Raw genomic sequence first — 19,146 nt, 5'->3', positions numbered from 1 at the left:
GCAGCATAACAAATCTTACCCTCCTTATATAGGGCTAAAACCCAAAGTCCATTGGTGGCCTGTCTAATGGGGTGAGCCAATGAGTAGTGATTAGTGAGCCCAGAATTTTATTTGCATTGCAAATTTCTCTCGTTTCACCCGATCTTCATATCCCAGTCCCCAATAAAATATTTATTTCCTTCTCCATAGCCATTTATCTCTTGCCTTCATCATAGCTTCATATCCCAATGCACCTCCACAATCCAATCCCCCCAAATCCATATCCTTATCTAAAACTACCAATTTCCTTATTCTCCTCTACTCCAATTATGACTCAATTTTTCCTATCTATTACACAACTCCTGATTACCTTTTTTAAGCTTCATATCACCCTCTATCATTCCATACACTTCAATTTCACAAATTCACACCCCCTCCTCTTAACCAGAAAGGTATGCTCAAGATTTTGGCTGCCTGCCCTGGTGGTCCATTAGTGCTAACTGCCAAATGGATGCTGCATCATCAGTCTCAGCAAACACCTTGTGCCTCCCAGTGTCACATAAATATAAACTGTGAAAAATATCACCTATGCAGATGTATCCTTGCAAAGACCAACACGAGCTCTATCATATCTACCACCAATGTGAATGAGCAAGACAGTTAGGACATGATCATTTTTTCCAGTTTGGCTTAGATGCAACCACAATTTAAAAGAAAATACACCTAGCCAGACTGCAAACATTTCCAACATTATGGTGCCTGCACAAACCTCTAAAAAATATGTGGCTTCAAAATAAAACAGCTGCACTGCCACCTTACAAAGTGCTGCCTGGCTCCAATGGATCCTTCAGAGCCCTTGGTAGGGTTAATTCGGGCCAAAAGTATTGGGAACCTTGCATGTTACTTCAGATAGGAGGGAGATTGGGTAAATTAAATATAAATGTCTACCTTGCTCCCAAAATATACATCCCTAACAAGCACAACAATGTATGGAGGAAGATCCAGGTGTCCCACTCTGGAATATTGTTAGCGTCTCACCATCCATGGTCGGGAGAGGGTATAGGAAACACCACTGATGCTCCCATGCTTATTCTCAGGATTAGACAGGGGCCAAGAGTTCCAGTTCTAGCAGGGTGGCTGCCACACTGAGTTTGCAGGGAGATCAAAAGATCTCACCCGCTTAAGGCAACTCTGTGGTCTGCACCAATATTGGGTGCATAACACTTTAAATGCACCCTCCTGGTCACCTGTGCTCATTAATGACTCAGAGCACTGCAGCCACATTCGCCAATAGACCACCAGGGATTCCATCTTTCCCACACAAACAGACTCAAATCCTAGGCACACACTTAGACTCCCCTATCCACACAATACTTAGACTTCTCCACACACAAATCCAACCAACACACATACAAATCTCAACCAACACACATAGACACACTCAACATACCTACCACATACAGCTATTGGTCTCCTCCACACACACAAGCACTCACATAAACAGTACTAAGTCTCTCCCAAACACATACCATGCAAAGCTCAGATAACACACATAATGCTCACAAAACAGAGCCCAGGGCTCTAGTAGAGGTTGTCCAATCTGGAATCCTGCCTGGAGCGCTGGACAGCCTAATTCTATTCCACAACTGTGGTCCTTTTTTGTCAAAGTGTGGTCCTTTTTTGCCAAAATGTTGCAATTTGTTTTTTATTTCACTGCTCTGTGATTTATCCATGCCTATTGTAGACTATAGCAGGACCAGGTCTTGGATTTCCATTTCATTCACAACATCATTACATAGAGTGGGAAATAGAGTCAAAGTTCACAGCTGAACCCTCTTTAAAACCTCATAGGAAAGAGCTGGAAGTATTCATCTGCATCAAATAATAGAAATATTCATGGCAATGTTTCAGAGATGGAAGAAGCAGCTTTCTTTCAGAAAATAAAATCATGAAATATATTTATATTCCATATGTAAACATCAAAACACATTTAATCTAAGTCCTTTGGCACAATACATATTTCTATTGAAAGATAACTATTGGGCATTTTTTTCTCAGAATATCCCTTAATAATTCATTTATCATTTATCATTTATCGTTTATAGAAGACATACATTTCCGTTGTTTCATGGGATTAGACTAAACTATGAAGATATAGAATAAAAAAATTTTGACATAAAAGGCTGTCTTAACTAACAAATATGTTATTTTATCCAAGGCATTGCTGTACACTCCATTCCATAATGCACAACAAAATGTTTCTTGTATCCATTACACTTAAATTCAAGATCAGTCAAAGAAGTATTTTAAAGGGAATATTCCCTTGAGTACAATGTGCACACAAGCACAAATACATGTATAAAGTCATGGGAAAAAGAAAGTGCATCCTTTTTGAATTCTATGGGTTTTAAAATCATCTGCTCCTTGTCATGAAATTAGGTAAATACAAGCTCAGATGAACAACACGTGGCATACTACATAGTGTCATAATTTATTGAACAAAAATGGAGAAGCTATATGTGAAAAACTAAGTACACCCCTTAGTGCTTCCATAAGAATTAAGTAGCAGACAGGTGCTGTTAACCCCTTAAGGACGCAAGACGGTTCAGGACCGTCATCGGCATTTTTCCCTTGCCGACCGACGACGGTCCTGAACCGTCCTAAATTTAAAATGTACTTACCCGATCGCCGTCGTTCCCCCGGCGGCGATCGGCGGTGCTCCCGTTGTGGGGAGACTGCCTGCAGCCCAGACAGTCTCCCCATGGCGGATTAGGACCCCTGGGGCCATGTGATCGCCCAACAGGGCGACCACATGGTCACAATAGGTGTCCTAGTCTCTGCCTGCAGGGGGACTGCCTGTGCTGACAGGCAGTCTCCCTGCAACTGTAAAATCATAAAAAAATGTAAAGTGAAAGTTAATAAAAAAAAAATATTATTATATATGTGTATATATATATGATATATAGACATATATTATACCTATATAATATATGTCTATATATCATATATAATGTCATGCTAAGTGTATTTTTATATTAATATGTACATATATTAATATAAAAATACACTTATAATTAATTTACACACGTATATATATAATATATATAATAACTATATATATATTGTATATATATATTATTATAAAATACGAATAATAAATAATTTAAATTAAATTAAAAAAATTAAAAATAATAATAAAAATTAAAAAAAAATTATATATCTATACGAAATGTTATTCTAACTGTATTTTGATATTAATATATATATATTTATATCAAAATACACTTAGAATGAAATTGTATATATATCTATGTATATATAAATAAATAAATAAAAAGAATACGAACTATTCATATGTCCATATACAAAATGACATAAATAATTATATAAATATACACGTAGACTTCAAATATATAAATATGCATATATATTTAAATTCTACGTGCGTATTTATGTAATATTTTTACATAATTAAGTTATTTTATTGATTGCAATTTAAGGGACCTGCCTGCCAACCCAGGCCAAAAGTCTAGAGAATTTAATTTGCTAGCACTGTATTTTACCCTGTAACGTTCTACGACACCCTAAAACCTGTACATGGGGGGTACTGTTTTACTCGGGAGACTTTGCTGAACACAAATATTAGTGATTCAAAACAGTAAAACATATCACAGCGATGATATTGTCAGTGAAAGTGACTTTTTTTGCATTTTTCACACATAAACAGCACATTTACTGATGATATAATTGTTGTGATACATTTTCCAGTTTTGAAACACTAATATTTGTGTTCAGCAAAGTCTCCTGAGTATAACAGTACCCCCCATGTACAGGTTTTATAGCGTTTTTGAAAGTTACAGGGTCAAATATATGGGTCAAATATTTTTACATTGCAAATGGCCAGGTTGGTTACGTTGCCTTTGAGAGCGTATGGTAGCCCAGGAATGAGAATTACCCCCATGATGGCATACCATTTGCGAAAGAAGACAACCCAAGGTATTGCAAATGGGGTATGACCAGTCTTTTTTAGTAACCACTTGGTCACAAACACTGGCCAAAATTAGCGTTCAATTTAGTTTTTTACTTTTTTCACACACAAACAAATATGAACGCTAACTTTGGCCAGTGTTTGCGACTAAGTGGCTACTAAAAAAGTCTGGACATACCCCATATTGAATACCCTGGGTTGTCTACTTTAAAAAAAATATGTACATGTGGGGTGTTATTCAGCGATTTATGACAGATAATAGTGTTACAATGTCACTATTGATACATTTTAAAAATATATGTTTTGAAACCGCAATATCCTACTTGTACTTATAGCCCTATAACATGCAAAAAAATAGCAAAAAGCATGTAAACACTGGGTATTTTTAAACTCAGGACAAAATTTTGAATCTATTTAGCAGTTTTTTTCATTCGCTTTTGTAGATGAATAAAAGATTTTTCACATAAAAGTCAAAAAACATGTATTTTTTTCAATTTTTCATCATATTTTTTCATTTTTTAAAAATTAAATTACATGAGATTATATAAATAATGGTATGTAAAGAAAGCCCCTTTTGTCCTGAAAAAAACAATATATAATTTGTATATGAACAGTAAATGAGAGAGCGGAAAATTACAGCTAAACACAAACACCACAAAAGTGTAAAAAGATGCCTGGTCGCAAATGTACAACATCGCAAAAAAAGTCCAGTCCTTAAGGGGTTAATCAAATGCCCTTGATTAATTGATGATCAGCAAATGTGACTCTATAATAGCTGAAGTTTTAGCGGTTTGCTGGTCTGGAGCATGCAGGTGTGTGTTAACATATTGCCAAAGAGGAAAGACATTGGCAATGATCTTAGAGAACCAATTGTTACTGCAGATCAAACTGGTAAGGGTTATAAGGCCATTTCCAAACAATTTAAAGTCCACCATTCTACAGTGAGAAAGATTATTCAAAAGTGGAAAACACGAAAGACAGTTGACAATCTTACCAAGAGTGGACGTCCCAGCAAATTCACCCCAAAGTCAAACCATCAAAGAAATTTGCAAAAAGCCAGTGTTACATCTCAGACTTATGTCATGATTCTATTTGCTTTCAGTTTGGTGCAGTACCTCACAGTGCCACTACCTGTCTGTGGTGCTATTGTAGACTGCTGCACCCAGACTAAGATCTTTCTCTGTTCCCAGTTGGCCCTACTTTCCAATTATATTCTCCCTATTTAGTTTAGCCTCAGCCCTTCTTGTTTGTAAGTGCATTAATAATAATAATGTTGTTGTTGATCTGGTCCTTTTGTCCTGTGTAACAGTCTGGGTTTCTGAGCATTCTGCTTCCCTGAGTTCATGAGCTAGCTCCCTTTCTGAGTCCCTGAGCTAACTGCCTTCCTGAGTCCATGAGCTAGATGCCTCCTAGCATTCCTGAGCTAGCTGCCACCCTGAGTTTCTAAGCTAGCTGCCACCCTGAGTTCAAGCTAGCTACTTTCCTGAATTCCTGAGCTAGTTTTCTTTCTGAGTTTCCTGTATCCAGAGGCCCTGATTCCCTGTATACAGAGGACCTGCTCTTACATTGCATTATCTGTGCTTGTATTTCAATTTTGTTCCATGTAAATAGCAATACACTTGTTTTTTTTCCCCTTGATTTGTGTGTATGTTGGTTTCTTCTGGGTTCCACACTATAGAGGTTGCTGCACTAGTAATCTCCCCTTCCCAACCAGACCCGTGACACTCTACAGTCCTCAGTTAGCATAAGAATTGTTAAAGTGCATGACAGTACAACTAAAAAAAGTATGGTTTGTTTGGAAGGATTGCCAGGAGTAAGCCTCTTCTTTCTAAAAAGAACATGGCAGCATGACTTAGGTTTGCAAAACTGCATCTGAACAAACCACACAACATCTGTAACAATGTCATTTAGACAGACTAGACCAAAGCTGAGATATTTCACGGCACCTCATTTTGTGAAAACCAACCACAGCATATCAGCCCAAACCACCTCATACCAACTGTTACGCACAGTGGTGGAGGGGTGATGACTGTGGCTTGTTTTGCAGCCACAGGTCCTGAAGAAAGACTTGCAGTCATTAAGTCGACCATGGACTACTCTATATAGCAAAGTATTCTAGAATCAAATGTAAGGCCGTCTGTCTTATAGTTATAACTTGGCTGACATTGTGTCATGCAACAGGACAATGATCACAAGCAACCACAAATCTACAACAGAATGGCTGAAAAAGAAAATAATTGAGGTGCCGCAATGTCAAAATCCAGACCTCCACCTAATGGAAATGCTGTGGCGGGACCTAAAAAGAGCTGTGCATAAAAAAATGCCAGCAAACCTCAATGAACTGCAATGTTGTAAAGAAGAGTGGGCCAAAATCCCTCCACAATGATGTGAGAGACTGATAACGCCATACAGAAAACAACTTTTTCAATTTATTGCTGATAAAGTTGTTTCTGTAAACTATTGAATCATAAGGTGTACTTAGTTTTCCACACATGGCTTCTACATTTTGACTTTATTTATGTTAATTTGTCATGATTTGTTGTTCATCTAAGGGTTGTATTTGCCTAATTCTAAGACCTGCTAAGGAATACATGATTGTTATGTCCTCATATGTAAAACCATAGAATTCAAAGATAGTGTACGTTCTTTTTCCCATGACTGTATATAGAGACAGATGAAGTGAATAACACTGATTATATAGTCACATTGGCATATGTCAAGTGGTGGGATATATAAGGCAGTAAGTGCACAATCAGTTCTTGAATGTCATCTGTTGGAAGCAGGAAAAATGGCCAAGAGAAGAGATCTGAGTAATTTTGACAAGGACCAATTAGTGATGAATAGATGACTGGGTTAGAGCATCTCCAAAATGGCAAGCCTTGTGGGGTGTTCCTGGTATGCAGTAGTTAGTACCTATCAAAAATGGTGCAAGGTAGGACAACCTGTAAATCTGGACCTAAGGCTCATTGATGTAGTAGGGGAGCAAAGACTCGCCCATCTGGTCCGATGACACAAAAGAGATACTGTAGCTCAAATTGCTGAAAAATTTAATACTGGCCATGATAGAAAAGTGTCAAAACACACAGTGCACTGCAGTTTGCTGCACACAGGGCTGTGCAGCCACCGACTGGTCAGAGTGTCCATGATGACCCCCATCTACTGCTAAAGCACCTTCAATAGAGGCATGGACATCAGAACTAGACCATGGAGCAATGGAAGAAGGCTGCCTGATCTGATGAATCATGTTTTCTTTTAGATCAAGTAGATGGCTATGTGTGTGCATCATTTACCTGGGGAAGAGAAGGCAGTAGGGTGCACTATGGGAACCTGGCAGGCCGGCGTAGCAGAGTATGCTCTGGACAATGTTCTGCTGGGAAACCTTGAGTCCTGGCATTTATTTATTTATTAAGTTACTTTGACATGTTCCACCTACCTAGAGATTGTTGCAAACTAACAATACCCCTTCCTGGCAATCATGTTCCCTGATAGCAGTAGCCTTTTTTAGCAGGATTATGCATCCTGCCACACTGCAAAAATTGTTCAGGAATGATTTGAGGAACGCAAATGTGCTGGAACAAAAAATCTGATCCATGGAGGCCCCATCTCAAAACTTGCAGGACTTAAAGGATCTCTTGCTTATGTCTTGTGTTTGCCATAAAGCCACCAAGGTCATGGCCTCAGAGTGGTAGGCAGGACAGGGGTGGCACTAGTGCTTGCCAGAATAAACATATGATATTTCATGTGCCTCGTATAACACATGTCAGTCTGCTGCGTCTGTTTCATTTCCTCTGCGTGTGTGTCGCAGAGTTGCATCAGAGCTCATTTATTAGGGCCCTTCTTGCCCTCTAGCCCGGGGCATGCAGTTCCTCTTCCCTTCTGCATGGTCTGTGTGTCAGGCTACACAGTCACTAATTGTGTATGTTGCCTAGTGCCAAAAGTCTTGTTTTGCAGTCACAGAGAGCTGTGCACCATGGAGTTAGCTCATCAGATGAGAATGCTAGTGACTAATATTTATGCATGTGTTTCTGTATGACAGTGTGTCTCTGTGTGGTTTGTATGGTTGTTCATGTATGTGTGTTTGCATGACTGTGTGTCTGTATAATTATATAAGGGGATATTTAAGTGTTCTGATGGTTATAGATTCAGTCATTATTTTTGCAGAAGTTTCTATTTCAGAAGACTGACAAATTTAGAAAACAAAGTTATAGCAATAATAACAAATTTCAAAGTTGCTCAGTTGAAATTACATGTGGTAAATTCATAATAGTTTATAAATTGAGCCCAATCGAGAAAATAATGGAATGTTTTCTAATAGAGCTGTTTGAGTCTATTTGTTTTTATTGCAGGGTCATCTGCTAAGTCTTGAATGTGCATTCAAATAGATACAATTGACTAATATAACCATATTGGCTTTACAACCAGTTTTGGAGTAATGAGTAAATAGACATCATAATGAAACTAGCAATTATCCGTGTAAGAGGAAGTAAAACAACGACGAATAATAATAATAATAATAATAATAATAAATAATAATAATAACAATAAATAATAATAACAAAACAATATTTACCAAAAAAATTATAAATTGAGACTTCATAGAAAAAAGTTCTTAGAAGCAGTATAAGAAGGTAATTGCACTGTTACTATTCAATTAATATTTACTTAAATAACAGCTAACGCAAGACAGTGCAAAGCATTGTTGGTGTATACCAGTTCACTGTGTGTGGGTACATAAGAGCAAAACAAATTATTTGGCCAATTCACATGCTGAACATATATGATGAAAATATATCATGTGATATGAGACACGACTCTGCGTGGTAAAAGGGTGTGGGGCCAGTGACTCAAATCATGCATTGGCTTTGCACAAATGGGGAGGGCGCACCCATTAAGGAGAATTGGCAGGCCAGCCTGGCAGGAATGCATGCCATGCTACCTTCCCATTAGCCAGGTCAACTCAGTGAGGGCAAACCATTTAGAGAGTGCTGTTTTGGTGCTCTCTGCATGGTCCGAGTGGCCTGAGTGTAGCACACGCATGCCCAATGATGCTATCATGCTACGCTTTTTGAGGATAGTTCCCTGGTGCCTCGAAAAGTGGGAAAGCAGAGAACAAATTTGGGATGGAAGGACAGGACAATGACATCTAGACTGTCCTGCCAAAATCTGAAATGTTGAGGGCCTGATGTCATGTACATGGAAAATCCCAATCCAATCCTCCATCTTAAACGTTTATTTAGTTGTCTGTTGTCGGGAATCCAAAGTGAATATCATATCTTAGACCTTGGAAGCTTAACTGAAAAAATAGACAACTTGAAGAATTTTTAACAGTTTGGATATTTTAGCCTAAAATTCACTTTGAATTCACTATTAATTTGTGACAGTTCACACTTTAGTGAATAGCCCCTAAAGTTTTAAGGAATACTTTACTTTTCTTTCATCTATGATTTGAACAATACCTTGTCAACTGGGCATCTTCAAGGTCCTTGAGTTGTAAATGTTTGAGTGGTTTTGACCTAAAAATTTATGAAAATTAGGATTTTAGCTGGTATCATGCGAGATTCCAAACATGTGATTATAGCCGAAGTAACTGTTTATCTCTAACTTGACCGTTACTACAATGTTTAATATGAAGAATAATTATAAGCGTGTGTTTTAAAGACACACAGAAAATGTATGGATTTCAAATGAATGGAAATATTGCAAAGAGTGAGACACTTAAACCAGCGCATTCCATTATCATAATGTATGCCACTATTAAACACATTAAGGTGCTATATAAACATCTTATCATAATGGATTCCTATTACGTTGACGGGAAGTAAAGGAAATGCACGGGTATACGATTAGCACATTACAAAGCTGCAAAGCTGCAAAGTATAATGGCTTTCATCTATATGTTCATTGGGTTACATAGCATGGGTGACATTTCATTTACTGAGTTCTTTGATCTGTTGTGCGAACATCATCTAAGGGTATTTAATATTCTCATTTGCAGGTTTGTTTAGCACCGGGAATTAAAAGGTTTGTAAAACATGTAGTTTGACTTGCAGAAAATTAGCTCCAAATTAGCTACAAAGACAAGGATCAACTTACCGGAGCCTGACGCCTGAATAAAAAATGGTATAACGGAGAATTCATGCAAAAAAATCTATTTACTAGCAAGCATATCTCAGCCACAAGGATAAAAGAAAAATCAACCAGCTTAAACCATTAAATAAGAAACAACAGAATCAACAGATTACTTTAGCTATTTACATACGTTGTTACAGTATTACAGGCATAAAAAACAACCAGCTATTCACCTGTCATTGATAGTTATTTTGAAACTTTTTTGGACCCACAACTGGAAATACCCCCGTTCTTTTAATGGGAACATTGGGGTAGAGTTTATTTTAGTTTTAAAGGCAAAGCAATTAGGCTGCCTCGATTTTATTGGTCTTAGGACAACTGGTTTGACACTCCACTGTTCCCCGCTCACTCTGTCATTATGTTACCCATGACCTTGGAAAATTGTGTAGAACTATGTTAAATTAATTAAAGTGTCAAAAAAGTTAACATTTCATAAAGTGCATTTATATCCTCCATGGTGTAAAAAATACTAAATTATATGAACCCTATAAACTGCAAAAGTGCTAGATATTAAGATATTAAAAACAAAAGTCGGCCAGATTCGGCACCAAGGAGAATGTAAACCAACAGAAACAGAAACTGAATCGATGCCTGAGGAAGCCTTCAAAGGTGAAACATGTTTCAGTGTTCATCTATGTTTTAATTTATAAAATTTAGTATTTTTGGATCTAGGTATTTGTTTTATTAATAAAATTAACATTTTATATTTGAGCATATTCATACGCCAATTCTATTTGGAATAGATTGTGGGGGCTGTTCTCTGAGGGTTGGGTGCTACCCTTAATATAGACTTAGTATAGTGTTTAAATATAAATATAGACAATTCCAGTGCTCTGATACATGTGAGTGCAACTTATATGTTTATCTGTTGTTTTTGTTACTTAATGGGTATTTCACTGTATATTTTCCTCTCTGTTTTCTTTTCCAGGTTGCATTTTTTGCCTGAGTGTTTACTCAAACACATTAGAATTTTGCACAGATATAACATTGTACATTTATACTTTAGTATTTTCCAAAATTTGGCCTAAAATGTAAAAAAAATTCCATGGTTCTCATAGTAAATATACCTCTTACGCTATTTTGTATACATCATCCTCCATTTTATCATCTTTTTAATGTTTGTGACTGAAGCAAATTTGTTTATGGTACTTATGTTAGGCATTTATCCAAGTACTCAGTAACACTATTAAATAATCTTGACTTCTCTGATTATATTGCTGTCTTGGCTATCAGCCTGGATATACATAGGAGCTGCTACTGGACTTACACTTTAGTGTAAATAATTTGTATGATAACCATTTATAAATCAGTTTGCATTGAGTGCATCACATAGTTTTGTTTGTCAATGTAATTTTGAAAAGAGTCAAAAATAATTACTCTTTTACATTATTTGAGATGTGTTATTAATGCTTTTGAGATCAATTTCAAAACTATTCCATGAAAACATATAACAGCTAGTTTGCTAAACTGGAAATTACTATATTCTGGCACAGTAACCAAATTGGATATTTAAAGAGAACTGTCAGTTTTAGGTTAGTTACACAACCCAATAGTTAATATTAAGGCTATCACAGAACAAAGTATAAGCAGATGTGGTCCAAAAGGGGTGCGTCTATTGGAATTTAGAGGGAGTGACCTTTTGCCTCCAGCCCTTGTAGGAGGGCAATGGGGAGATCTGGAAGGGCATCTGGAGAGATACAGGAAGTGGAAATAGCATCAAAAGACACAGAAGGAAATTAGGTGAAGATTAGGAAGAGGAGATATTGGTTAAAGGGACTCTATAGTCACCTAGACCCATTCATTTCATTGAAGTGGTCTAGGTGCAGTGTCCCAGTCTCACTTAGTCCTGAAATGTAAATCATTGCAGTTTTAGAGATACTGTAATGATAACCTTGCAGGACTAAGACTGCCTCTAGTGGCAGTAAATCAGTCAGTCAATAGAGGCACTTCCGGCATCCTAACGGACTCTAGGGCCCCTAAATGATGCTGGATGTCCTAACATTCTGAATTAGGTTATCCAGCGTCAGTGAAATACCCGTAGGAAAGCACTGAGGCAGAGAGCGCTGCAAGCGCATTAGGATTCACCATCGGATGACGTTGGAGGAGGCGGAGTGCCGAATCAGCACCGAGGGACATTGCGCTGGAATCAGGTAAATGAATAAATATATCTCCCATTGGGGGAAGGGGGGACATGATAAAGGGGGGACTGGAGGGCACTATGGTGTTAGGAATACAGATTTGTATTACATAGAAACATAGAATGTGACGGCTGATAAGAACCGTTTGGCCCATCTAGTCTGTCCAATTTTCTAAATACTCGTATTAGTCCCTGGCGTTATCTTATCCCATGCATGTTTAATCTCCTTCACTGTGTAAACCTCTGCCACTTCAGCTGGAAGGCTATTCCATGCATCCATTACCCTCACAGTAAAGTAATATTTCCTGATATTATTTTTAAACCTTTGCCCCTCTAATTTAAGACTATGCCTTTTTTTTGTGGTAATTTTTCTTCTTTTAAATATAGTCTCCTTCTTTACTGTGTATTCCTAACACTATAGAATTCATTTAACCCCTTAAGGACCGGTGACGGTTCAGGACCGTCATCTGCATTTTTGCGTTGCCGACCGCTGATGGTCCTGAACGGTCACAACGATAAGATGTACTTACCCTACTGCCGCCATTCCCCCGGTGGCGATCAGCGGTGCTCCCGGTGTGGGGAGACTGCCTGCAGCCCAGACAGCAAAATTTTGAATCTATTTAGCAGTTTTTCATTAGCTTTTGTAGATGAGTAAAAGATTTTTCAAGTAAAAGTAAAAAAACATGTATTTTTTCCAATGTTTCATCATATTTTTTTATTTATTTTAAATTAAATTATATGAGATTTTATAAATAATGGTATGTAAAGAAATCCCCTTTTGTCCTAAAAAACAATATATCATTTGTATGGGAACAGTAAATGAGAGAGCGGAAAATAACAGCTAAACACAAATACTACAAAAGTGTAAAAAGAGGCCTGGTCGCATAAACAGGGGTTAAGGAACACCAGAGAGATAACATGATACAATTGGTGCATGTATGCATACCCATATATGAACAAATGCCAACTAGATATGCATATGTGTAATGTATTGCAATTGAATTTTTTCTTAAGTATACAGAATACCTATAAAAAATAGATATGCTGGTTGCACAATGAAAATAAAGAGAAATTATCAGTTTTTTTTTTATTTCAGAAAAAGAAAGAAAGAATAGTAAGATTAGCAAATTTACAGACAGAACCGTCCTTTCGCCTCTAGAGATTGCTCAGTCCTATTTACAGCGCAACAGGAATAAATGACCCTGTATGAAAAATTGTTGCAAACAGTAATCCACTCTGAAACTATTTAATAGTTTTCACATTTGCGTTCTAAATGTAAGAACATTAAAATATTTTTTTTCATTTTTTTTGTATTTACTCTCATCTGAGTATTAATGTACATGTTTGCTCTTCCGTTTGTGCAAAGAAATCTAATTTTATGTTGTTTTCTTCTTTTAATTAAATTAGTGACTTTTCATAGGAATTTTCCACCCCGAGGCATCTCTATTTCATTAATGTTATTGGATCACATTCATCAGTATGTGATATAATTATGCCATGACAAATAAGGGAGATATATTATTTCATGACATTGCAAGATAAGGTTCATAATTCAAATTGGCTCATATATATGGCTTTGACTAGCTAGCATTCATGTAAACCACTTAAAAACTAAAATCCATACAGCAATATTATATTACTTTTATCGGTTACATATTTAAAATGTTCAAGATAAGTAGGATCAAAATTACTATAAATAAAAAGAGTTGGAAAAAAAAACACATTAAAAAAATGATTTGCACTGCCTTGACAGAAGCTTACTTTGAAATAAAATGTGAAATTGAGAAGTTAGGAAAAACACAAGCATTGTGCATTGTGAATTTTCTGTAATACAAAGTGAATTTTAAAATTAATTTCATATATTAGCTCAATGCTTCCAAATTAGAAAAAAAAAACTCTATGAGCTATAATTTCAGTTTGGAGATTTGGCCTAAAATATGAAAGAATTCCTCTGCCCTCTCAGGGTTCTTATCAGCTGCACATCACTGACGAGACCCAAAGAAGGTCGAAATGATTGTCGGGGGTTGCTATATCTCTTGTGCAGAGAGAAGTTTCTGACATTTCAGTTCTGGACTGCCCTTATGGGTGGGATCAGTCTGATGTGCTATGGAATATGTTCTCTTTGCAATGGCATAAGTGAACAAAAACTATTTTGAGACCTGAGTGGGGATTTTCCAAATGGCAAGCTACTGAGTTTCTCTAAGCTTTTGTTAATTCTTAGAGTCCTCATATTCTTATTTTTTTTTGCAATGCATTAACTTGGTTCTCCCCAAGTTAAAAGGGTAATCCAGATGTGGACCCATGCTCACTGTGTCCAGAGGGGTATCAGCTACACGTCACTGAAAAGTCCCAAAGAAGGTCGAAACGATCATCGGGGGTTTATTGTATCTCTCGTGCAGCGGAAACTTGCTGGCGTTTCGGCTCAGGATTGCCAGTACAGGTGAAATCAGTCTGATATGCTTCAGAATATGTTCTCTCTATATTGGCACAAGTGTGCAAAACCTATTTTGACACATGAGTGGGGATTTACCAAAAGGCAAGCTACTGATTTTTTCTAAGCTTTTGTCTGTTCTCAGACTTTTTTTAGACACATTCTTTGTTCTTGTTTCTTTAAAAAAAATGTATGTTTTACTTTTCACTCCTTCCTCTATAAAATTAAATTAAGAATAAACTGCCAGAATTGAGGTCTGTTTACTCAACTCCCGTTTAGCACTTAATCCTAAAGGTCTATTCATTACACAGTAAGCTGACTGCTAGTAAACATTTCTGTCATAATAAAATATATATTTATTAACTTCAAAGTGCGATAAGGCAATCTATCATGCAGTGTATCATGTTATATACAACCACCATGTGTCAGAATCATGTGATTCAAAAGTCAAGTAAGTAAATCATTAAAAAAATAACAGATCACACTGATGCTTAGTATATTCATGTAGCAACATATTATCACCATGCAAAATCACGAATTGTGATGATTTAACTTTTTTATTAAAATCAATTTCTGTGAATTAAAATAAATCTTGTTATACACTTAGCAATGCAACATAAGTGTAATCATAAATTATACAAATGAGTGCACTAATGTTTCCCAAAAATCTCACCTGATGGTTGTATACCACATAAACCATTGACCAATCGCCTAATTCATCGCTTCACATGATATGTGTACTCATGTCGGATTCAGATAAATTTAATGTAAAACCTTACAAATAAATTATCACTGTATTCTGTCAAAAAGCATCTCTCTCCATGTAATATGCTGTGTCAAATGCATTATTTATGTGTCTCGAAACCCCTTTACATAATCACATTTTCTAAAACTAATCATTTACTTACCTTATTCCAACACCGACATCAGTTTTCTCATGGTAGTTAGCTTTGTCCCTTTTGACATCTTCAATGTACACAACATCAATCCAGTCAAATGCTTCTCAAAAGAATGTACATTGTCCTTCACAAAAAGTCTGAAGTCAATTTGTTAAAAATTATACAGAGTGAAGGTGCGCAAGTTGTTAGACAGTCAAAGAAAACATGATATAAGAAATTCCAGGGTGATTTCATGATTTCATGATTATTTTGGAAGCCACAGGGTGCTTTACGGTGAAAGCAAAGAATGTGAGTTTTCTATGTATCAGAATGCACGAAGAGAGCGGCCAAGATAGCGCTCGTCTTCAAAGTAGAGGGAGGAGCACCAGGAGTGGATGTGCGCTTCATGAACGTAACCAATGCTTTAACTGTAGTCAGAGTGGGCAGACTGTCCCCCATCCCAGAAGCGGACCCAAACAACTCTGCCCATCTTATGACCCACACTTCCTATGAACCCCATCCATGCCTGTTGAGACACTGGACAGGCATTCCTTTTCTGTATTACTAGATTGTCCAGTCAATTTCTTAGGCAGATATCTGATGGGGATATTGTTTATTTCCATAGATATTAACCCTAAAAGTGGTGTGATTGTGCATTCTCCTTTCTTGTCAGGTCTTTAACACACTGCTGAAGATATGCAGGATGTGCAAGTTAATTGTTCACTTTACAACAGCTATTATGGTTCAAATGCATTGCAAATAATGATGAGATTAAAGATATTTTATGTGCTCTGTTGTCTTATATGACTGACTGACTGCCCTGACATTACAGAATTACCCTGCACCTCTACTGTTGTATGACCAGACTGATTTGGTATTCAGCAACTCCGAAATGTGTCACCCAGGGTTGTGGGCAGGGAAAGAAGGTGTATACCTGGCAATGGACCAAGGTTTGTTTAGTAGACGGAAGGGAATAAAATGTTTTTTTGTGAGGGCAAAGAATAAGAATTTTACTTAGTCAACTACGCTCAGTTTCAAATGACATCCACTTAACCCAAACCACCCTTCTCACTACTACTCCCATCAGAGTGGGCCACTCCCCACACAGACCCAAGCTACATTGACTGCACACCATGAAACCAGGTGCCCAGCCAGTTCACATTAAGCAATATCCACTGGCAACAGAAAAGGAGAAGGGAATTGCCCAGCTGATCCAGGAATTGTTGATGGAACACCCCTATTAACCCAGTGAACAAATCAGGCAGAAAGGATTATAGGTTCACATAAGATCTGAGGGTAGTAAATACCCGGGGTATACCTTTGACCTCCATAGTTTCAGATGTCATTAATCACTGCCATTCCTCAAGAATCCAATCACTATAATGTTATTGACCTTTGCAGTGCTTTCTTCAGCATTCCAGTAGACCCTGATACCAGACTTATGTTTGCTTTTACTTATAATAAGCGCTACGGAATCTGTTGGCGCTATATAAATGGCAATAATAATAATAATAAAGTGATTCAAAATACGTGGAACTGCCTTCCCAAAGCTTCTGTGATTCCCCGACAATGTACTCTGCTGTGGTTTGCCTTACCCTGGAATGATGGACTCCCAGTTGTCATTTCACTCTCCTACAGCATGTGGATGATCTCCTCCTCTATAGCCCCAGCTCCATGCCTTGCAGGAGAACACGCTGTCCTATACTGACTCACCTGTATGCAGTAGTTTACAAGGCCTCATACAAGAAACTACAATTCTGCCTCCCTAAGGTTAAATACCTGGATTTTATGCTGTCCCAAGGTGAACATGTCCTTGTTCCAGACCGCATTCAGACTATCATGCAACTGCCTAGAGCCACAACAAGACTGCCATACTTTAATTTCTAGATATGGTTACCTATTGCAGACAATGTATACCTGACTATTCCCACTATAACCACATCCTCAGGGCAACTACACTACCCCCGAGAGACTATTCAATTGACAAATGACTTGCTGGTAGCATACGAGACTCTCAAAAATGCATTGTGCTCTTTTCCAGTACCGGCTATACCAAATTACCTTGAGCCTTTTCGCCTGTAATGTACTGGGTGTGGGGTGACTGCTTCTGGGTTCTGGTACAGAGCACTAGATATTGTGATGTTGGTTATAATTCAAAAGTGTATCCTATGGTTACATGATATGTCTATTATCACACATTCATGTCACACATCTCTTACCAAGTTATACAAGACCTCAACAGCCTCACCACTCAGCACATGGCTGCACAGAGATGCTCAGGATATGAGGCCACGCCTATATCCACTCAAAGCCTCAAGATTAAATATGCATCAATCAGGCCCAGCCAAACTTTTACACAAACTAGTTCTGTTACATGACACAGACTATGACAAATATCATGACTGTTTGCAAGCCATACAGACTGAAGCATCACCCAGAGCTGACTTGACAGACACACCCCTACAGTTAAGTGACATTATATTTATTGATGGGTTCTGTAGTAGGCCCTCTAAAAGTGTTTACTTGACAGGGTTTTCAGTAGCTCAAATCCTTGTAACATGGCACATACTATAACATTTGTACCTGCCAAAGCAGCTGTGCTAATTTCTCTGACTAAGAGAATCAAAAGTTTGACAAAGATCCCTTCAGGCCTTTGGTCAAACAGAGAGAGACATGTAGGCCTTCCTAAAGCTGTGGTATCACTTTTTATTAGTCATTTTTTTTAGCATAAAAGTACACAACAGGCACAAGAGGATATGTAAAAAATGTTTGCTTGTCAAGATCTATTTGAGATAATCAGAAAACAGGTAAGTATGTGCTTCACATGCACCATGGACAAGCCCAGAGGCATTAACTATAGTAAGCATGATCATTTACCTCCACCAGATTGGCCCATACAAATCATCTGAAGATTGATTTTACCCACATGCCTAAGGCTAAAGCTGGGTATCAGTATCTACTGGTCATTGTTGACCAATTTAGTAAGTAGCCCAAACATTTCCCCTGTAGAAGGGAAAAAACAGGCAAAAACAGTGGCACAGGCATTATTGTCAGGAACGTTCGGGGATCCTACACGCAGAATGCAAATACTAGTAATGTATACCAGACCTTAGGGTGGCCAGACTAACATTACACACACAAAGAATAGTCAAATAGTGAGCCGAGGTCAGGTGTACCAGAAATAAGGATCAACGATATTGCAATAGCCGAAGTCAAAGAACACAAAAGCAGGAATAGTCAAACGAAGCCAAAGTCAGACTACAAGAATACCAATATGGAATACGCGCTCTTGGGTCAAACAAGAACCACAACAGGGCAATGAGTCTCTCCCTGGTTTCTCTTTAAATACTGTGTTCTCTTAGGTAGGTAACCAAGCCCCCAAAATGTTCCCGTTCGAACACCTTTGCGGGCAGCAGCGTTCTTAGCGTCATGACGTGGGCGCTAATTAGCCGCATCATACAAAGAAGCTGGTTTATCGCGGCTGATATGAGAATCGCTAGGGACAAGCTGAAAGTTAGTAGGTGTGTCCCCAGTACTCTGCAATGAGATGACAGCCTGTGACATGCCCCTGACTGATACACAAGGTAAATACAAAATATAGATA

Source organism: Pelobates fuscus, chromosome 9 (assembly GCF_036172605.1).
Source record: "Pelobates fuscus isolate aPelFus1 chromosome 9, aPelFus1.pri, whole genome shotgun sequence".
Lineage (NCBI taxonomy): Eukaryota > Metazoa > Chordata > Amphibia > Anura > Pelobatidae > Pelobates > Pelobates fuscus.
Note: the sequence above shows the minus strand (reverse complement) of the source record.